Genomic DNA, 23,934 nt, shown 5'->3' on the forward strand with positions numbered 1-23,934 from the left:
ATCATTTGGACATGTAGTTTTTTGACCGAATAGTCTTGTTGTTAGCTGAAATTGACTTAGGGTAATCACGAAAAACCAAAACGCCTGGAAGTAAGTCCGAACTACGCTTGTCTCATACACTTGTTTAGAGTGTTAATCTGTGCGCAACCTAGTTCGGTTTCGGCCTGTGTGAGCTTTTCAATCGGCTTTCCGCTTCCATTTAATTGAAAAACGAGGTGGTTTCTTCCTTTCTATAATGAGCAAACAAACAGAACATTGTATTTGAGGGGTCCGCCGAGGGACGGTATACACTTTCGTAAATTGGTGAAGATGCTATGAGGCATAAATGATAGCATATAGTCCTTGCTCTTCGATAAACTGAGCAGAAGAAAGGCAGTTCACACCTTTTCAAGCGATCTCAATACAGTCATCTGTTTCTTTTTTACAGCTAGCATCTTGTATGTGGATACTGTGACAGGGGTTCCAACTACAGAAAAAGCTATTTTTAAGCCGCACAATGTTTTTGACATTTCCGTTTGTATTTTTCAGTTACACTTAGTCTACCCTTGAACACAAGCCGTCACTTTCCAAGTTTACCTTTAAACTGAAATTATAGTCACATTTAATTCCTTCTCACATTGCTACCCTCGTGTATTTTGCTGATTTCTGCTCTTAATGCTCATCGCTGCTCATTATAATCTAAGAAATACAAAAGGATATGGGGAGCCACTTTCAACACTAAGTCGGGATGCTTCAGTTAGCGGATCGAGGACCAACGATGGAGAAAGTGTGCTGGAATGGTGCTCAGCGGGATAGGAAGCTGCCGTAGCAACATTTTCCAGCGTATTTTCACTTTTCACACGGCTGCAGGGTTATCATATTGAAGAGAAAGACAAATATAAGGTGTCGTCAGAACGGGCAATATTTTATCAAATGGGTTGTGAGTAATTACACTTTGTTCAGAGTCTGATGAACAAAGTAGTGGAGCAATTAAATATTCCCTCATCAAGAGAGAACCAATAAAATGTAATTCACATGACTCTTTGACCTGTAATGTTTAAGGCAGCAGATACTAACCTGTGCAGACCTCTGAGGTTTCAATTGTGTTACATTGTCTCTGATGTTCCTGGTACTACGGAATTTTTACGGTTTATGGAGTTATTCAACAATCTTTCCATTTTTTTATCAGGCAACTTTTATTCAATCGGAGTAGTAACGGCTTTCAAATCACATCGTTTGGGTGGTTCCTTTCTTATAACATCACGGCGGAGTGTAATATCGGCGTTTCTCGTGAAAGAATATTTAAGGACTTGGAACTTTAGTTCAAAATTACTAAATGACACACTTGACTATAATTCGAAAAGTACAGTTGATGTGTCCCTCACTAACCTGTGTAATTCCGGGGCTTGTTGAACCCTGAGGCATTACATTATAAAGAATTTTGAGATCACAAAGTAAAAATTCGCTTTTAATTTTAATCAAATTTCAAACTTGTTATTGCGAACGTACGATGTGACGTGGTGATTAAGGCACTGGACTCATATTGAAAGGAAGGGGATTTGAATGTGACCAGTTTGAAACCGAATACTTTCGTGACAGAGAAGACCGTATCAGAGGCCATTGAGAGAGCTGACGACCATTTATTTTCCTGCTAAACAGACATTACTTGCTCATGTCACTGGATACATTGGGTGGAGCACTACATGGAAAACAACTCAACCGCGTCCAGTATGGAGAGGCGACTGTAAATCGTATTCATGTTTTCCGACTTGACAGTATGTACGCCGCTGCAAGCAATGCAAGGATTTGTACTGAGTCATCTGCGGCTCCCCGCGCGTGGGACGAACCTAGCACGTCATGCACTTAACGAAATATGCTGGGTCAGCGTTTTCGCTGTGTAGGTAAATGCATTCCATTCTTACTGTCGGCTCGCTAGAATCGTGGGAGCTTATTTTATTTTGCATTGAAGAAGTTTCCCGAGAACGAGTACCCGAGTGAATGGACAGAGCGGTTGGGATGGGCCGGCACGTGGAGTATTTCTACTGTGGAAGCGGTATACAGACTGGGCAGCAGTGTACGCTTTGCATCGGTATAGACCATGTTTTCTAGCAGTTTTATGGTTATAGCGTTTTTCAAGTAAAGATGGTACTTGCAGATCTAGGGTACATGTCCTCGATTTGTATGAAACAATACCAGTTTGTGCGTCTCGAGGGATTCAAGCGTGTCGTTGACACGTTGAAGATAACGCTATCTAGCTTCTAAATCGATAGCCGGCCGCGGTGGTCTCGCGGTTGAGGCGCTCAGTCCGGAACCGCGCGACTGCTACGGTCGCAGGTTCGAATCCTGCCTCGGGCATGGATGTGTGTGATGTCCTTACGTTAGTTAGGTTTAAGTAGTTCTGAGTTCTAGGGGACTGATGACCACAGATGTTAAGTCCCATAGTGCTCAGAGCCATTTGAACCATTTTTTTTCTAAATCGATAGCAAGCAAAACGGAAAGTATAAACGAAAATTTACCGAAGTTCCGCCATAGCCTCACGCGGTGCTCAAACTAATAACCCCAACTTCCGAAACCTGATCGTGCCGTACAGTATTCCCGCCGAACACTCCCCAGTAACTTCAGGTAATTTCCCCTGTTGATGGACTAGTAGCGGCGCACGTCACTTGATGTCAGAGAGGCCGAAAATTCTAAGTCTACGATACATTAATAATGAAATATATTTATCTCCACAAGTTTCACAAGCTGCTACATGTACAATAGTTGTCCAGAATGAGGTCCCCCAGCGTGACGTCGCCGCACAAAGTTCTGTCGTGGACGCTCTAATTTCCCCAGTGACGTTTGAACAGTATCGTAGACAGCGTGAATTCTTATTTATTTATTTTATTTACACGTCAAGTTCAGTAAGGCCAAATTGAGGAGCAAATCTCCAAGCTCATGGAACGTGTCAGTACATGAAACTACAACATAAAAGTAATAACAGATAACAGATAAAAATAATTGTTTACGAACCCGAAAAAAGTCAGTCCATAAGTTTAAGTGAACGCAATCAACAATACAATAAGAATCAGCTTAATTTTTCAAGGAACTCCTCGACAGAATAGAAAGAGTGACCCATCAGGAAACTCTTCAGTTTCGATTTGAAAGCGCTTGGACTACTGCTAAGATTTTTGAATTCGAGTGGTAGCTTATTGGTAATGGATGCAGCAATATACTGCACACCTTTCTGCACAAGACTTAAGGAAGTCCGATTCAACTGCAGGTTTGATTTCTGCCGAGTGAAAGCTGCTTATTCTTGGGAATAAGCTAATATTGTTAACAAGAAATGACAGTAAGGAATATATGTATTGAGAGGCCAATGTCAAAATACCCAGAATCGTGAACAGGGCTCGACAAGAGGTTCGTGAAGTTACAACACTTATTGCCCAAACCGCCCATTTCTGAGCCAAAAATATCCTATTTAGAATGGGAAGAGTTACACCAAAATATAATACCATGCGACATAAGCGAATGAAAATAAGCAAAGTAGACTAAATTTCATGTCGAACGATCACTCACTTCTGATACCATTCGAATAGTAAAAGTGGCAGTATTAAGTCTTTGAACAAAATCCTGAACATGGGCTTTCCACGACAGCTTACTACCTATCTGAACATCTAGTTTACTATCTATCTGAACATCTAAAAATTTGAGCTGTTCAGTTTCACTAATCATATGCCCATACTGTGAAATTAAAACGTCAGGTTTTATTGAATTGTGTGTTAGAAACTGTAAAAACTGAGTCTTACTGTAATTTAGCGTTAGTTTATTTTCTACAAGCCATGAACTTAGGTCATGTACTGCACTATTTGAAACCGAGCCAGTGTTGCACACAACATCCTTTACTATCAAGCTAGTGTCATCAGCAAACAGAAATATTTTAGAGTTACATGTAATACTAGAGGACATATCATTTATATAAATAAGGAACAGGAGTGGCGCCAACACTGATCCCTGGGCCCCCCCCCCCCTACTCGACAGTACCCCACTCAGACTCCACATCACTGCCGTTATCAACTTTATGAATAATGACCTTTTGCTGCCTGTTGCTAAAGTAAGAGGTGAACCAACTGTGAGCTACTCCCCGTATTCCGTAGTGGTTCAACTTCTAGAGCAAAATTTTGTATCAACACAATAAAATGCCGTAGTTAAACCAAAAAATAAACCAAGCGTTCTAAATCTTTTGTTTAACCCACCCAGTACCTCACAGGAGATCCTCTTCAGTCTCGATAGGCATCTCGTATGACCACAGATGTTAAGTCCCATAGTGCTCAGAGCCATTTGAACCATTTGGGCTCCACCATATTGGAACCACATCCAAGTGCGATATATTTCAGGAATCTGGGTAGTATGTCTCTGATGAACACAGTGTACACTGGCGCGTTTGAGCGGGAAGAAAGCAGAAACGGGGCTAATACGTAACCACTGACTATGCCCGGCCACACGTTGCCTGATAATGTGTGTTGATGGCTCTTCGTAACTGTAGTGTGGGGATTCATATCGGCCCAAACATGGCCATTGCGACTTCTTTGCATTTAGTCAGTTGTGAAACAGGCTTCATCCGTGAAAAGCAGGAAATCGAAGACGACTGTAAGGCGTTGCAAGAACCATTGGCTAAACACGAGACGAGGCTAGAAGTCAGCAAGAGTCAAAGCACGCACTTGCTATGGATGGTAGGAGTGTAGATGCATTTCCCGTAATATTCGCCACACAGTACTCTGCGAAACATTCATTTCATGTGCAGCTGTCCGAGTGTTGATTGTAGGCGACTCATCCATTCGAGCAAGCACTGCATCTTCGAAGTCGAGAGTCTATATGGTTCCTCGTCCTCGGTCGCTGTATCGTGGTACCAATTGTCCTGTTTCACTTAATCGTTGGGATAGTCTTGAAACCATGGTGTGAACGGGATACTTTCTGCGCGGATAGTGGGTCCTGTACAACATTTAAGCTACTCTACTGCTTCCATTTGCTTGCTCATACACGAAAATCATGTCTTCAAGTACCGTCACCGGCTACAACTCCATTTGGTTAGGGCTGATCGACGTTAGCATTTCCACTTGTAAACACAGACTGCAGTTTACTACAGTACAGACGTTGTACACCAGGATTGCTCATGCCAGAACTAAGTACGCCATCTGTATGTTGAGTTATTATTCCAACCTCTACGCTTAAGTGCTCGTCAGGATTGCTTACCCTACAGTCTTAGGAAAAATAGTACCGGTACAAGTATTCCACTGTCAGAGGTATCAGAACGATATTCGCTTATAACTTCCAACCCGGTCATTTCCGGGCCAGGGTGCCTTTCCTCAAACTGATACATTTACCCTTCTGCATAAATCTTGAAAATTTGTAACATCATCGCGGAATCACCCTGTATATACCAAACGAAGCTATACGAGATTGGAATAATAGAGAATTGTGAAGGTGGTTCGATGAACCCTCTGCCAGGCACTTAAATGTGATTTGCAGATTATCCATGTAGATGTAGATGTGATTTGAAAGCTGTTGGTTCATCGCCCTCAAAGAAATGCAAATCTTCACCGTCTCAAATGTAACACTGGCAGCAACGCTTTACGTCGGCAGGCTCTTGTGCCGCCTTACTTCTACTCAACACAACCATTAGTAGTATTGAAACTTCCTGGCAGATTAAAACTGTGTGCCCGACCGAGACTCGAACTCGGGACCTTTGCCTTTCGCGGGCAAGTGCTCTAACAACTGAGCTACCGAAGCACGACTCACGTCCGGTACTCACAGCTTTACTTCTGCCAGTATCTCGTCTCCTACCTTCGGGCGCACAGTTTTAATCTGCCAGGAAGTTTCATATCAGCGCACACTCCGCTACAGAGTGAAAATTTCATTCTGGAAACATCCCCCAGGCTATGGCTAAGCCATGTCTCTGCAATATCCTTTCTTTCAGGAGTGCTAGTTCTGCAAGTTTCGCAGGAGAGCTTCTGTAAAGTTTGGAAGGTAGGAGACGAGATACTGGCCGAAGTAAAGCTGTGAGTAGCGGACGCGAGTCGTGCTTCGGTAGATCAGTTGGTAGAGCACTTGCCCGAGAAAGGCAAAGGTCCCGAGTTCGAGTCTCGTTCGGGCACACAGTTTTAATCTGCCAGGAAGTTTCATATCAGCGCACACTCCGCTGCAGAGTGAAAATTTCATTCTATTAGTAGTATTGTTTAGTACGAAATTCTCGCCATATTGCATATATCCTTTAAACAGAAGAGTCACAAACGAATGGTGCATGCGCGAAATTGCGTTGTTCAAATGTGTGAATTCCTAAGGGACCAAGCTACTGAGGTCATCGGTCCCTAGACTTACATACCACTTAAACTAACTTACTCTAAGAACAACACACACACCCATGCCCGAGGGAGGACTCGAACCTCCGACGGGAGGGGCCGCGCAATCCGTGCCATGGCGCGTCAAACCGCACGGCCACAAGCCGCGGCGCGAAATTGTGTTTGATGATGCCCGATTCTAAGTGTAACAATCAACACAAAACTGTTTCGGATAACGACAGTTGACAGCACTGTCGTAATTTGAGCCCAGCTTATGTCCATCTCTGTGGTCCATTTAAGGGGCTCCGGAAAGGCTCAAAATCATGAAAAGTTCAATTTTTACTTTTTTGCGTTTTCTGAATCTGCAGACTATTACCTTTTAATAGATATATAATTTATTCAATTCCGAAGACTACAACTATTTTTAATTTTCTTTTGAAATGTGTTCTACATGGGCGTGACCCCCTGTGGCGCTGTTAAACTGCTGTCAAATGGTGTTATTATTAACGTCCGTGTTCATCAGGTACATTTTAGTGATGTGAGAAAGTATGTGTTGTGACTAACCTGTGATGGTTCAATATATATCGCTGGTGTGATTGTCGATTGTTTCATGTTTATTTACTCTGTCGTTATCTCGAAAATATTCGTAATTAATTCCCCAAGACTGTATTTGTTGGAATAGAAACACTTCACTTTGGTGTGTATGATGCTGTTGCGACTTTCAATGGTGGCAACATTATAAGGTGCAAGGTATTTAGAAATATGGGAATGAAGATAGGTTCTAACATGGTACGAGCGATGCTTGCTTTAGACAAGGAACGCCTTCGGGCTGCAGACAGGGCTGTAAAGAGTCTAGAAATATAAGCAAGAGTAAACAGGAGGAGGAACAAGAGGAAGCTGGAGGAGGAGTTTGCAGAGGATGAAGATAATCCATCCTATGGACCTGGAATGCACTAAAAAGTTAATCCAATCTTTGTCGCTCGATTCCCAAAACTTTTATTTTCTCATACTAATTACATCTTTTCTAAGGATCTTCCAAACATATTTGTTTCAAACTTTCAGTAAATGTTACACAGTACCTTCTGCATAATTTAACACAGACTTTTTCCAAAAAACTGTATATTTTTGAATATATAAATAAAAAATTGCAAAAAAATGTTGTGAATTTTCATTACAATTGAAAAAAAAATCATCTTTAATAACTGAACTAAAATTTTGTAAAATCCCTGTGTTAAGTTGTAGCCCATATTCCAATAAATAATCTGTAAAAAGTTCAACTTCCTACCTACCTTTAACATTGCAAGTATAGGGCGTTCCGGAGCCCCTTAAGCATTTCTTGTGTGGAAAAATGTTTGAGGCCCAAAGCATATGAAATCGCCTTTGTGCAACATGTCAATACTGATAAATGGTAAGTATGTCAAATAGTGATGCGCAGGGAAAATCGCTTAGGGTAATGGAATTCAGTCGAATTACATCCGGCGATGCTAAAGAAACGAAACTCTAAAAATAGTAGATGAGATTTACTATTTTCTCAGCTAAGTAACTGAAGATGGCCGATGAGGATATAAAATGCAGACTCTCAACAGCAAGAACAGTATTTGTGAAAAAGAGAAATTTTTTAACATTGAGTATACGAGGGGTGTTCGGCCAGCTTCGGTTGAAATACTGTGGAATTTGTTGTGGGGCATCATTGGCTTCAGCCGCTGTAGTTCCATGAGATTCCGATAGGTGGCGGTGCTACTCTAGCCTTTAAAATGACATCTGTAACGAAGGTGCGTTCCAAGCAGAGAGCTGTTATTAAGCTTCTTTTGGCGGAAAACCACAGCATCGTAGAATTGCACAACTGAATGTCTCTGTTCGTAGTGCTGACACACTCGTCCACCAGTTGGGGTTCTCAGAGGTGTGTGTCAGCAGGGTCCCTCGCCAACTAACAGAATGCCATAAAGAGCAAAGAAGGACCATCTGAGCGAAATTTCTTGAGCGCAACGAGGCTGATCGTGACAATTTTTTGTCGAAAATCGTCAGTCCGCGACTCGTGGTCGCGCGGTAGCATTCTCGCTTCCCACGCCCGGGTTCCCGGGTTCGATTCCCGGCGGGGTCAGGGATTTTCTCTGCCTCGTGATGTCTGGGTGTTGTGTGATGTCCTTAGGTTAGTTAGGTTTAAGTAGTTCTAAGTTCTAGGGGACTGATGACCACAGATATTAAGTCCCATAGTGCTCAGAGCCATTGGAACCATTTTGAACCAAAATCGTCATTTGTGATGAAGCTTGGGTTCATCACTTCGAACCTGAAACAAAACGGCAGTCCATGGAGTGGTTCCTACCACCTCTCCTCCGAAGAAAAAGTTCAAAGACCCACCCTCAGCCGGTAAAGTCAGCTCGAACGTCCACTGGGACTCTGAAGGGGTTATTCTGTTTGATGTCCTCCCTCAGGCTGCAGAGATCAACTCGGATGTGTATTGGGTTACCCTTAGGAAACTGAAGAAACGACTTCAGCGTGTTCGTCGCCACAAAAATGCAAACAAAATGTAGTCCATCAACAAAGGAGGAGGCTTACAAAACACTCTTTCGACCTATACTTGAGTATTGCTCATCAGTGTGGGATCCGTACCAGGTCGTATTGACAGGAGATAGAGAAGATCCAAAGAAGAGCGGCGCGTTTCGTCACAGGGTTATTTGGTAAGCGTGATAGCGTTACGGAGATGTTTAGCAGACTCAAGTGGCAGACTCTGCAAGAGAGGCGCTCTACAACGCGGTGTAGCTTGCTGTCCAGGCTTCGAGAGGGTGCGTTTGTGGATGAGGTATCGAATATATTGCTTCCCCCTACTTATACCTCCCTAGCTGATCACGAATGTAAAATTAGAGAGATTCGAGCGCGCAGGTAAGCTTTCCGGCAGTCGTTCTTCCCGCGAACCATACGCGACTGGAACAGGAAAGGGAGGTAATGACAGTAGCACGTAAAGTGCCCTCCGCCACACACCGTTGGGTAGCTTGCGGAGTATAAATGTAAATGTAAACGTTACTCCACGACAACGCAAGGCGTCACAAGCCTGCACACCCGATAGGAGCTCGCAAAACTTGATTTTACTGTTCTTCCTCATTCAGCCTACAGCCCGGATCTCGCACCTTCCGACTTCCATCAGTTTGGCTCAATGAACGTTGCACTTCGCCGGCAGCAGTATGTGGATGATGGGGAGGTTATTGATGCAGGAAGATGTTGGTTCAAAAAAAGGTTCAAATGGCTCTGAGCACTATGGGACTTAACTTCTGAGGTCATCAGTCCTCTAGAACTTAGAACTACTTAAACCTAACTAACCTAAGGACATCACACGCATCCATGCCCGAGGCAGCATTCGAACCTGCAACCGTAGCGGTCGCGCGGCTCTAGACTGTAGCGCCTAGAACCGCTCGGCCACTCTGGCCGGTGAAGACGTTGGCTGCGACGTCGACCAGTGGAATGATACTGAGCAGGCGTACAGCCATAAATGCAGTCGCATTTAACGGAGATTATGTTGAAAAATAGAGTTTTGTAGCGAAAAGGGTGAGGAATAATATGATGTATTGGAATCCCGAATAAAATCAACTTGCTTTCTGAAAAAAAAATGTGTTGCATTGCTTGCTGAAAGCCCCTCGTAAATTGAAGTGTTAGGAAGTCATTTCTGTAGGTATTTGTCTGGAGTGTAGCCTTGTACAGAAGTAAAACGTGGACGATAAGCGCTACAGACAAGAATAGAATAGATGCTTTTGAAATATGGTCCTAAATAAGAATAATGAAGATAAGATGGACAGACCAAATAACTAATTAAGAGGTACTGACTGCGGCCGCTGTGGCCGAGCGGTTCTAGGCGCTCCAGTCCGGAACCGCGTTGCTGCTGCGGTCGCGAGTTCGAATCCTGCCTCGGACGTGGATGTTTGTGATGTCCTTAGGTTAGTTAGGTTTAAGTAGTTCTAAGTCTAGGGGACTGATGACCTCAAATGTTAAGTCCCATAGTGCTCAGAGCCATATTAACCATTTTGAGGTACTGAATGGAATTGGGGAAAAAAGAAATCAGTGATAGTACCTGACTGAAAGAAGGGACCCATTGATTGCACACATCGCGAGGCATCAAGATATCGTCTGATTGATAATGGGGGGAAGAGTGGGGAGTAACAATTGTATGGAGAGAACAGGGTTTGAAGGGAGTAAGAAGGTTCAGACGGATATAGGTTGCAGTAACTGTACAGAGGCTGGTTTCCCTTATTCCGCCTCAATCGGCGATTGCTGCGCAAACACTTTCTCCACGTAGGCGTACACCATAATTACTCTACCACGCAAACACTGGGGTTACACTCGTCTGATGTGAGACGTTCCTGGGGGTTCCACTGGGGGCGAACCGCACAGTAACCCTGGGTTCGGTGTGGGGCGGCGGTGGGGTGAGTGGACAGCTGTGGCCTGTTGTGGAGTTGTGTACCACTGAGGACTACCGCGGGGACGAAGCCTCTCCGTCGTTTCGAGGTCCCCAGTTCCATACAATACAATACAATACAATACAACTGTACAGAGATGAAGAGGCTTACACTGGACAGAGTAGCGTGGAGAGCTGCCACTCTCTGGTCAACAACAACAGGTAAAAATCGCTAAACTACTGAAATTGAGAATGAATGGTGATAGCTTTCGCTTTGTTGTGAAGGTATGCGCTGCACTGTCTAAAGAAATTGATTTATCATGATGAATCAAATGGCTCCAAGCACTATTCGACTTAACTTCTGAGGTCATCAGTCCCCTAGACTTAGAACTACTTAAACCTAACTAACCTAAGGACATCACACACATCCATGCGCGAGGCAGCATTCGAACCTGCGACCGTAGCAGCAGCTCGGTTCCGGACTGCAGCGCCTAGAACCGCTCGGTCGCAGCGGCCGGCATTTATCATGATGAGCCATTGACAGTAGACAAGCTGGTCAGTCACATACATGCCACTGTAATATCACCAAGTACTAAGTTAGTATGTTTGGTTGTTTGTTACTTGAGCATTTTAGGTACTTATTCAGAACGAAACTGCGGAGCAATGGAATAACGAAACTACACAAAGTCCGAACTTCTTTGCCGCTTCCCGGAAGAGTACAGTTCAGCTGTGAATCATGGTGGAGATAATAAAGTGGCTTGGAGGGTCATGTTGTTGTTTTCATTAGATCGTATGTCACATATCTTTACTAGCTGTTGACATGGGTAGGTTGAGGTGTATCATTTCCGCTGGCCACCCTACCGTCTGCGGAGCGAACTACAGAAGGTCATTGCAAACGGCCGCAGAACGAAGCTAAGGCAGTTGGCATCGGGCAACCTTCCACAGCGGACGAGCTCCTTGCCGCGGCGACGTGAATGCCTCCTCGCCCTGCTGTTCCGCAACGGATTTTGACTCCATCCGCAGTGCTCGCCCACAGGTGATGAACTCAGAACGTTGCCTCGTCTCGTAAAAAGTTACCTTGCATGATACATTTTCAATCTTCACCGAGTTTTCAAGTGTTACTAACAATACTTGCGTGTGGTTTAACGACCGCGTAAGTTTTGCAACTGAGGCCACTTCGACGACTTGGGTGTCCCTGACATACCCCTGTTATCCAACCGACGAAAGAGAATTCTTCGTTCAATGTAGAATCCGAAACACGTGTCGTTCCTCGTTCCTGGCGACTCTTTACATCTTCCAATGGTGAAGGCTAGATTAAAGGTAGACTGAAAATTGTCATGGCCTTGTTGGGATTCGACACTGCGACCTCTCGGCTTAGAGGCACGTGTTTTACGGCTAGACCGCCAGGCCGGACACAAGTGTTACTAATACTGGGACAGACCTGGCTGGAGCCAGAACCTCCTGAAGTATATTATTTCATGGTATTTTCCGGGATAAAAGGCACAATTGGGTGTACGTCTAGAGTATAAATAAATTAACCGTATTCAGACGGCTGTTGTTTATTTGCTGAGCGACACAGCAGTATCACTACAGTGAACGGAAAAGTCACTGGTAAGATCTCTGAAATGACTATAGGTGGTCAAGTTCATTCAGTGGTCCAGGAAGAGTTCCCAGCATAGGGTCTGAGCGTGTGTTCCATTGCTAATGACATCGTCGTCGACAGCACGTTAAACCTTAATTTGCCTCCTTTTTCGTGTGGAAGATATCTGTTAAATCTGCTGTCTTCCTGAAAAAATAATTGAAAACTAAAACATGTCCCCTGTATTCTGTTGATGGAAGTAAGACTCTGTGACATAGGGGTTGAATTGTAAACTACCATAGGCTACAACAAGTAAGCATAGACTACAGTAGTTTTCCTTGCAGCCTTGGTCAGTTAAAGTCATACCCGTGTTACCTGTACATTGAGTGTGTTGCATACCTATCAGGCGTTACATCATATCGAACGCTTTACTTACGTTTGCGATCAGTGTCTCACTAGATTCCCCTAGAAACTGGAAGCAGTGAACCGTCTAGAAACTGAATGAGGCTATATAAAGAGCTACATAACCTATAAAACATTTTTGTTATACATAGTTGTCCTCCTGTCTGTTACTTGAAAATAAATAATATTAATAGCAAAGTTGAAACTGTCAATGTTTAATTCAGGTTTTATTCAAAAACTGTTGATTTGTACCGTAAAAAAGACGGATTGTATAGTAAAACAGAATATTACGGATTTGTCACATAATGCTAGAAAACGCAGTTTTCCTAAAAAGAAAGGTAAAATTAAAAGAAACGCAAAACAGAAATATATCCAACATCGCTTCAATATTTCGTCGAAGTTACATGAAACATGTCTCTGTTATTTATAACCAACTTTTACATTTGTCAATAATAACAGGTAACAGGAAACTCCTGTCTTTGGTCATGATGAACAACGTTCTGTTGAGTATAAAATAACAACAATCATTATCTATATTTTTTTATGTCTGTGCATGTAAACTGTATTTGCATCAAAAGCAATTCCTTTGGTTTCATAAAAGTGCAGAAGTTACTCGATCAGCTAATGTTTACTACTTATAAAATGCGATTTATACTCTAAAAGGATATGTAATACATTGTGGACTAACGCTGAATGATGTGTGGTTCTAATTATGTGTAAAATCAACCACCAAACGAATAAAGAGAAGTTGTCGGATCCCATTTCCTCTGTCGCACAACTATCGAACCATAGTTCAGGTAGTGCGCAACTCAACGTATGGGTGAGTCAGTTGCCATTGTGTTGTCCTATTCTGAGCCTCCTAATCTTTATCCTGTCTACGTTTCACTGGTTTACGTATTTGTATAGCGTTACTTTAATTGAAAATAATTAAGCGTGAAGTGTTTCACACAACGTGCGAGCACGTGTTAAGACACGCCTGTAAAACAAACGTGGCGTGGTCAGCGTGCCGAACCGTCAATGGTGACTGAACTGTTAGCTTCATATCAGGCTTGTCACACTACTCCATAGCAGAGTACGAGTACTTTTCGCTCTCGAATAATCGTTACTATCAATAACATTCCATGGAGCCATTCTTTCCCTTTATCATGAGATCTCTTTCCGAACGATTGGTTGTTGAACAAATTGCGAAGATTACTTACCAGTCACGATTTCCTCTGTTGACACTGAATATTTGTTTTGGTTCAAATGGCTCTGAGCACTATGGGACTTAACATCTATGGTCATCAGTCCCCTAGAACTTAGAACTACTTAAACCTAACTAACCTAAGGACATCACACACATCCATGCCCGAGGCAGGATTCGAACCTGCGACCGTAGCGGTCTCGCAACCTATACAGAATTTCCTGGTGTCCCAGGGGGCTTTAACGTAAGAAGAAGGTGCGAGACACGAGAGCGTGGCATATAAGCGTGACTTCGGAGACATGTGACCGCTGCAGAATGCCGTCCGACCGCTGCTGACCCCTGTTTGCAATCGGATTGCAAAACATGTTGACAGCAGTGTTGCTGACTGCTTATCGCTGTGAGCGTGGCCAGTTTTGCAGAGCAGGAAAGCGACCTCTTTGTTTACTCCGGAGCGTGCAAACAATCCGGAACGAGCCTCTGAAAGCCATAATTAATGCTCGTTAGACCCATTTCGCGCTTCGGCCTGCCCTTCAATTAGCCTCAGTTTGTGAGGACGTAAGTCCCAGTTAGAAGATGACGCCTTCATTCCTGCGGCCAGGCGGAATGCGGACGCTTAACAGAAACGACAAAAATTTTGTTAGGGAGTTTCGATTTCCATTAAATTCTCCAACCAGCTGTTTTTTCGAGTGAGACTTTTCTCACAGCTGCTGCTCGTGGTGTAACAAGGACATGGTGGGACACTTTACTGATGCTATGTATTCTTTCTTTCTTTTTGTCTCTGAAGACAAGATAAGGGTCTACAAGGAATCTCCTGTAGATAGCTAGTTTCGCACTCCAGAATGGAGCAGTCGTCCCAGACAGTTCCTTTTGATGGAAAATACATGGAGAGAGACAACAAAAAATTTTGCTTTTACTCGCATTTTTGCTGTAACCACACCATGCTCTGAGTAGATATTGTTCCTAGACACAAAGAGCAAAAATTGACAGCATTTCTAACGATCCAATACACACAATAACTGATGGTTAGTGTACAGATACATGGTCACAGGATTCATCTTACCTTATTTGATTTATTTAACCAATTTCTCTCATTAAGCTCTAACGTCGATCAGTTGTAGAATCTTGGAACACGTATTATGCTCGAGTATAATGACTTTTCTAGAGACTAGAAATCTACTGTGTAGGATTCAGCATAGGTTTCGAAAAAGTCGATCGTGTGAAACCCAGCTTGCGCTATTCGTCCACGAGACTCTAAGGGCCATAGACACGGGTTCCCAGGTAGATTCCGTGTTTATTGACTTCCGCAAGGCGTTCGATACAGTTCCCCACAGTCGTTTAATGGACAAAGTAAGAGCATATGGACTAGCAGACCAATTGTGTGATTGGACTGAAGAGTTCCTAGATAACAGAACGCAACATGTCATTCTCAATGGAGAGAAGTCTTCCTAAGTAAGAGTGATTTCAGGTGTGCCGCAGGGGAGTGTCGTAGGACCGTTGCTATTCACAATATACATAAATGACCTTGTGGATAACATCGGAAGTTCACTGAGGCTTTTTGCGGATGATGCTGTAGTATATCGAGAGGTTGTAACAATGGAAAATTGTACTGAAATGCAGGAGGACCTGCAACCAATTGACGCATGGTGCATGGAATGGCAATTGAATCTCAATGTAGACAAGTGTAATGTGCTGCGAATACATAGAAAGAATGATCCTTTATCATTTAGCTACAATATAGCATGTCAGCAACTGGAAGCAGTTAATTCCATAAATTATCTGGGAGTAGGCATTAGGAGTGATTTAAAATGGAATGATCATATAAAGTTGATCGTCGGTAAAACAGATGCCAGACTGAGATACATTGGAAGAATCCTAAGGAAATGCAATCCAAAAACAAAGAAAGTAGGTTACAGTACACTTGTTCTCCCACTGCTTGAATGTTGCTCAGCAGTGTGGGATCCGTACCAGATAGGGTTGATAGAAGAGATTGAGAAGATCCAACGGAGAGCAGTGCGCTTCGTTACAGGATCATTTAGTAATCGCAAAAGCGTTACGGAGATGATAGATAAATTCCAGTGGAAGACTTTGCAGGAGAGACGCTCAGTAGCTCGGTACGGGCTTTTGTTGAAGTTTCGAGAACATACCTTCACTGAGGAGTCAAGCAGTATACTGCTCCCTCCCACGCATATCTCGCTAAGAGACCATGAGGATAAAATCAGAGAGATTAGAGCCTACACAGAGGCATTCCGACAATCTTTCTTTCCACGAACAATACGAGACTGGAATAGAAGGGAGAACCGATAGAGGTGCTCAAATTTACCCTCCGCCACACACCGTCACGTGGCTTGCGCAATATGGATGTAGTAAATGAAGATGTAGAATATCTTCAGTCATTGGTTGCCCTGGTGGCGCCACGTTGGAAGTTTAGGGCACCGCTGAGCACCAATGTCAACACAAACTCACACCACGTCGTGTCAAGATCGATACACACGACGGGTAGCGATGTATCCGTACAATAATCACAACGGTCGCTGGGTCCCCTGCAGTCGATGCTCGCGTTTGGAACTGATACTTACATTTATCATCAGCATAAAAAAATATAGAACACAGTATTAGACTATCCCCTACTATTTAGATAGCGCAGTGTTTTGTGACGATAAAACAGAATGTGTGGACAGCGCTGCTATTCACATATCGTCAAAAGATGTTTCTTCGTCTATAAATTTAACGTTTCACTTTTGAAGGCGTATTATCAACTCGTGGACAAATCCTCAACATACGATAAATAACTAAGAAATCGCGAGAGTTCTATGTCCCTGTCCTCATGTGCTTCCTTGACTATAGGAAAGCCTTTGACTGTGTTGTATGGGAAACGTAACAGGTGCTTGCACTTGATAGCAGTAAACAAAAGTCTGTACAATGATCATCCCGCAGCTGCGAAAACAAGTGCTAGCATGTCTGATTTCTTCAGCGTATCATATGGTGTCTCGGAGGACTGTGTCCTATCCCCAAACTATACATCTACGCTGGCAATTTCATTGAGGACGCTCTTAGTGGTTGGACTAAAGGCACCTCAGTTGGTAGAAGAACTTCTAACAACCTCCGATTTTCTGATGACCTCGTGCTTTTAGTCAGCGGTGAAGATGAACTTGCCGAGCTACTAAGAAAAGTAATGGATATTAGCTTATCATACGAATTAGAATCAATTCCAGTCTGTCCAAACTCACGATAATTGATCGAGGAACACACGCCCAACTTATAGGTCGATTAAAGGAACTGGAAATTGTGCATACTTTCATCTTTCTTGTGTCAAATACCTGCGGCACAGTAAATTGTGAAGATGAGATAACAAGACGGATCACGCTAGAGTGAGTAGCTGTGAATAAGCTCGCCAGTTTCTGGCACTGCAGAGCAATAACGAACAACACAAAGACCAAGTTTGTTGAAGCACTCGTGTTTTCCATCTTCTTTTACAGTTGCGAAACGTGGACCCTTAAGCCAGAGACAAGCAGCGTATTGATGCATTTGAGCTTTGGTGCTGGCGCAGGATGGCTCAAATGGCTCTGAGCACTATGGGACTTAACATCTATGGTCATCAGTCCCCTAGACTTAGAACTACTTACACCTAACTAACCTAAGGACATCACACAACACCCAGTCATCACGAGGCAGAGAAAATCCCTGACCCCGCCGGGAATCGAACCCGGGAACCCGGGCGCGGGAAGCGAGAACGCTACCGCACGACCACGAGCTGCGGACGGCGCAGGATGCTAAGAGTACGATGAACCGAGAGGAGAACTAATGCGTCCATTATTGAACAACTCATTATCTCCAGCCGCCTTTCTTCTCGTGTCAGCCAAAAACATTCTCAATTTCTTTCAAATATTGTGAGAATTAAATCAGATCATGCCGAGGAAATTACATTAGGAGACGAAACACTGATAGTAGTTGACGAGTTTTGCTATTTGAGCAGCAAAATAACTGGCGATGGCCCAGGTTGAGAGGATATGAAATGTAGATTGCCAATGACAAGAAAAGAAACTAACCTAAAAACTATGGTTTGTAAAGCTATAATTATTTGCGTGCAAATGACGCAAATACTGAAGTAATGTTGTTCAGCACACCGTTTTTAGTCCCCAATAGAAATACCTACATTTATACCCGTTACAGACTGTATCTTGCATGGCAGGTGGAAAAATTTTGTCATGGTTGGCTCTCCGAAAATATCGGTGACTCTGAGGGAATGTGATCTATTCCAGCGGCATTGTTTCCACTTAGGTCTTACAGTAATCTGTCAAATTATTCTCGCACTGTCATATCTCCATGTCATCTTTACCTGATTCCTCTCCTCTTTCTATAAGATTCTACTTCTGTTTGTTTCCCTTACATATATATCCTCTGTGTATTCCTGTCACCTTTCAGATTTCTCTTCTTGCTTGGAACCGGCTTGCCAACTTAACTCTTGATATTCACACAGATGCTTCTCTTTCCTACAAAGTCTCTTTAATCTTCCTGTAGGTGGAATCTATCTTTCCCTTAGTGTCGTATGCTTCTATAGCCTTGTATTTGTCTTCTCGCCATTCCTGCTTTGTCATTTTGCACTTTTAGTCAGCCTAATTTTTTTACGGTTGTATTCACTTTCCCCTGCTTCATTTGCTGCATTTTTATATTTGCTTTTATCGTCAGTTACAATCAGTATCTCGTGTTTTACCCAGGAATTTCTACAAGTCCTTGTCTTTTTACCTATGTGATCCTCTGCTGGCTTCCCCAGTTCACCTCTCAAGGCTACCTATTCGTCTTCACTTGCATTCATTTCCCCCGTTTCAGTCTAACGTTGGCTAATGCCCCTCTGAAACTCTCAACAACCTCTGGTTGTTACAATTTATCTAAATCCCATCTCCTTAATTTCCTACATTTTTCAAATATTTTTAGCTTTTATCTGCAGTTTACAACCAATAAATTATTGTCATAGTCTACATCTGCCCCTGTAAATGTGTTTCTGATATTGCAGTCTCTGTCATAACATTACATAATGAATCCGAAGCCTTCTAACGTCACCAGGTTTTTTAGATCTTTTCGACGTATGCAGCTTTCTTTCATGATTTATAAACCCAGTGCTAGCGATGATTAAGTTCTGCTCTATGAAGACTGTTCCTGTTGGCTTTCTCTTTCATTCGTTTCCCCCTGTTCATGTTCTCTTACTATTTTTCTTCTCCCGAATTATTCTCAACCATTGCAATAAAAGTTTTGTCTCCCTTAATCATCTGAATAATTTCCTTTACTTCATCATAAATTGCAGTGTCTTCTTCACTGCTAGTTGGCATGTAAACTTGTACTACTGTAGTGGGTGTCGGCTTCGTGTCTGTCTTGGCTGCTATTAACAAATGGTTCAAATGGCTCTGAGCACTATGGGACTTAACATCTTAGGTCATCAGTCCCCTAGAACTTAGAACTACTTAAACCTAACTAACCTAATGACATCACACACATCCATGCCCAAGGCAGGATTCGAACCTGCGACCGTAGCAGTCCCGCGGTTCCGGACTGCAGCGCCTAGAACCGCACGACCACCGTGGCCGGCTGCTATTAACATGTTCACTATGCTATTCATAATAGATTCACCGCATTTCTATTTTTCGTTCATTATTAGGCTTACTCCTGCATTAACTCTGTATGATTCTGTGTTGATAACCCTCTACTGACCAGACCAGAAATACTGTTCTTCCTTCCACCGCAATTCACCAATGCCCACTATATCCAGCTTCAATGCACCCATTTTTTTTTTATTTTCTAACTTACTACCCGACTAACAGTCCACACTTCGACTCATAAAATGCCAGTTTTGTTTTTTTCTGATGATGACGTCCTTCTGAGTATACCCTGCGCGGAGATCCGAATGGAATATTTTATCAAAGACGGTACCATCATCGTTAAGCCATCCAGTAGAGCTGCATTCTCTCCGGAAAAAAAATGTGGCGGTAGTTTCCCTTTGCTAACAGCTGTTCGCAGTAACAGCACAGCAAGGACATGTTGGCTAATGTTACGAGGCCATATCAATCATCGTGGCTGTTGCCAATGCCTCTCCACAGATTCCACTCCGTTGTGGACTCCATCTGTATCTTTGAGGCATGCAAATGAAGCCACCTCGGCAACGTTCATGGTTCATGGGGGGATTTGCATCATGTCAAACCAAATTCTGAATTTCGTACGCGATTCTTCTTACTCAGCTATACTAAATAATTCATAGTGAAGCGCACAGCGGTGTGTAACGTACGTTGTTCAATTATGATTCATTGATGGAGCTTGGAAATAGCGTCTCTATACACATCTCAGTGCGGCCTGCAATTAGTTTCATTCCATCTTATGTTCACCACGCCTCAGGAGGGAAAGAATTTGAACATTCTAGATTCATTATTAAAAACGCTTCACGAATTTCAGCTACATTATCGGTAGCCATATATGCCTCTGTTAATTCAGATAGCTCAGCAATTCTGTGACAACGTCTGTGGGTACACAAATCTGTCACAACTGCTCTAACCTTCCTTCCATGCATTCACTATTAGCTGCTAACCGAACACAGTACGAGTGCACGTATATGGGTATAATTCACAAAAATACTTTAGGCAACGAAGTGTTGTTTTACAACATCCTACCAACGAATCGAGCCTTCCATGTGCTTTCCCCACAGCTCAACCTATATGTGAGCATCCCGTTTCATATAATCGCCCACTGATTCTCTCCGTGTTTGTACGACAGATACCCAAGGCGTTTAGTTCATCTTGTAAACATAAGCAACTGAATTTTTAAGTTGGATAAACTACACAGTTTGACATTTTTGTACGGTTGCTAGCTAACACTCTAGTTTGAAATGTTGTCAAAATCTGGTTCTACACTTCTGTCGTTTCCTTTGGGCACCTCCATAATCTGTATGAATTCGCTGACTAAAGCTGACATTATTTGGCGGTTCATTCGTATATAGTGTCCGTGATGCACACGCAAAATTTTTACCATGTTGCCTCCCGTCTGTCAAAAAACTCTTACCTCATCTAAAAATACGGTTAAATACTCTGTATGAGTGCACTTTCCGCGTCGTGCGGGCTAGCCGTGCGGTCTGGGGCGCCTTGCCACGGTTCGCGCAGTTCGCCCCGTCGGAGGTTCGATTCCTCCCTTGAGCATGTGTGTGTGTGTGTGTGTGTGTGTGTGTGTGTGTGTGTGTGTGTGTCTGTGTGTGTGTCTGTGTGTGTGTGTGTGTTGTCCTTAGTTTAAGTTAGATTAAGTAGTGTGTAAGCCTAGGGACCGATGACCTCAGCAGTTTGGTCCTATGGTACTTACCACAAATTTCCAATTTTTTGCACTTTCCATAACAGGTGTTGATGAGGTTTAGAACAGAAAAATTTTCTGAAGCTACATGGTCACCATCAGATGAAGCCTTTAAGATTTCATGTGTGAAGAGCGTGATTTTAGTTCCGCATAATATATTACTTCGGTAATGTACACTCCTGGAAATTGAAATAAGAACACCGTGAATTCATTGTCCCAGGAAGGGGAAACTTTATTGACACATTCCTGGGGTCAGATACATCACATGATCACACTGACAGAACCACAGGCACATAGACACAGGCAACAGAGCATGCACAATGTCGGCACTAGTACAGTGTATATCCACCTTTCGCAGCAATGCAGGCTGCTATTCTCCCATGGAGACGATCGTAGAGATGCTGGATGTAGTCCTGTGGAACGGCTTGCCATGCCATTTCCACCTGGCGCCTCAGTTGGACCAGCGTTCGTGCTGGACGTGCAGACCGCGTGAGACGACGCTTCATCCAGTCCCAAACATGCTCAATGGGGGACAGATCCGGAGATCTTGCTGGCCAGGGTAGTTGACTTACACCTTCTAGAGCACGTTGGGTGGCACGGGATACATGCGGACGTGCATTGTCCTGTTGGAACAGCAAGTTCCCTTGCCGGTCTAGGAATGGTAGAGCGATGGGTTCGATGACGGTTTGGATGTACCGTGCACTATTCAGTGTCCCCTCGACGATCACCAGTGGTGTACGGCCAGTGTAGGAGATCGCTCCCCACACCATGATGCCGGGTGTTGGCCCTGTGTGCCTCGGTCGTATGCAGTCCTGATTGTGGTGCTCACCTGCACGGCGCCAAACACTCATACGATCATCATTGGCACCAAGGCAGAAGCGACTCTCATCGCTGAAGACGACACGTCTCCATTCGTCCCTCCATTCACGCCGTCGCGACACCACTGGAGGCGGGCTGCACGATGTTGGGGCGTGAGCGGAAGACGGCCTAACGGTGTGCGGGACCGTAGCCCAGCTTCATGGAGACGGTTGCGAATGGTCCTCGCCGATACCCCAGGAGCAACAGTGTCCCTAATTTGCTGGGAAGTGGCGGTGCGGTCTCCTACGGCACTGCGTAGGATCCTACGGTCTTGGCGTGCATCCGTGCGTCGCTGCGGTCCGGTCCCAGATCGACGGGCACGTGCACCTTCCGCCGACCACTGGCGACAACATCGATGTACTGTGGAGACCTCACGCCCCACGTGTTGAGCAATTCGGCGGTACGTCCACCCGGCCTCCCGCATGCCCACTATACGCCCTCGCTCAAAGTCCGTCAACTGCACATACGGTTCACGTCCACGCTGTCGCGGCATGCTACCAGTGTTAAAGACTGCGATGGAGCTCCGTATGCCACGGCAAACTGGCTGACACTGACGGCGGCGGTGCACAAATGCTGCGCAGCTAGCGCCATTCGACGGCCAACACCGCGGTTCCTGGTGTGTCCGCTGTGCCGTGCGTGTAATCATTGCTTGTACAGCCCTCTCGCAGTGTCCGGAGCAAGTATGGTGGGTCTGACACACCGGTGTCAATGTGTTCTTTTTTCCATTTCCAGGAGTGTAGTAATGGAAAAGTAATATTGTTGAAGGTGGGTTGTTTTGATTTCCAGAATGTTAATAAACTGTAATTTCAACACTTATAGTACTCATATCTATATTATTTATCCTTGCAGGAGTAGGTAGTATGTCTAGTGTGTCCTATGCAAATGAAAATTCAAAAATAGGATGTAGCCTCTCAATTTTCTATTTACTGTCTTCAGTTGTAGTATTATATTACAACAGAATGTCTGAACACTAATATTTGTGCCCCCAAAAAATCTAGATGCGACGAAAACATTTTAACGCAGAATGAAAATTCTTCTGAAGAGTTTACTTTTGCTTAACGAGGAGTACTTCAATTAACGTCTGCTCATCTGTGGTTCTAAACATAATGAACAGCAGTCAGCATTTTAGAACCGTCTTAAGGTTATTAGTATTCCACTGAACTTTTTGGCTAATTTCAGTTATTTGATGAAGAGCGTATTTTTCTAGATTTGCGTCATCTATTGGTCTAAAAGTAAGGCACAGGAGGTTTTGAACAGATGGCAAGAATGTATTGAATGCCTGTATAAGGGGGATGAAATGCTAAGCGAAATTAAGGTTGAAGAGGAGCAATATGTGCCGGAAGATAAGAAGGGGTTTACCATCTTGGAAGCAGAAGTAGAAAATGCGCTGAAGGAGATGAAGAATGGGAAGGCATGTGGAATTGATGATTTGCCAGCAGAACTGTTGAAGAGTCTGGGAAACAAGGCAAGAAAAGAAATAGTCTACCTCTGTAACGAGATATATGACAAAGGGGAATGGCCTGAGGAACTCCTTGTAACATTTATGATACCAATAGAGAAAAAGAGAAACACTAAAAAATGTGGAGAGCACCGGACCATCAGTCTAATTTCTCATGCAGCTAAAGTCTTGCTGAGAGTGTTGAATAGAAGGCTATATGGCAAGCTGGATAGCGGGTTTGCAGAGGAGCAGTTCGGATTTAGAAGAGGAAAAGGAACAAGAGATACTATTGGCCTGTTAAGAACCATAGGGGATAGATATATGGAAAAACGGTAGAGGAATCTTTGCTATTTTTATAGATTTAGAAAAGGCTTTTGACAAAGTTCAGTGGAAACAGGTGATGGATATTTTGAAGAGGAAACGAGTAGATTGGAAAGAGAGATGACAGATACAGAATATTTACACCAGAAAGTAAGG

General features: G+C 43.6%; 1 protein-coding gene across 2 annotated transcripts in view; it reads left to right on the top strand.

Annotated features, from left to right (window-relative positions):
- Positions 1-23,934, top strand: part of LOC126184787 (uncharacterized) — a 355,721-nt gene that overhangs the window by 183,037 nt on the left and 148,750 nt on the right. The gene's annotated exons all lie outside the window — the stretch shown is intronic.

The sequence above is a fragment of the Schistocerca cancellata genome, chromosome 4 (assembly GCF_023864275.1).
Source record: "Schistocerca cancellata isolate TAMUIC-IGC-003103 chromosome 4, iqSchCanc2.1, whole genome shotgun sequence".
NCBI lineage: Eukaryota > Metazoa > Arthropoda > Insecta > Orthoptera > Acrididae > Schistocerca > Schistocerca cancellata.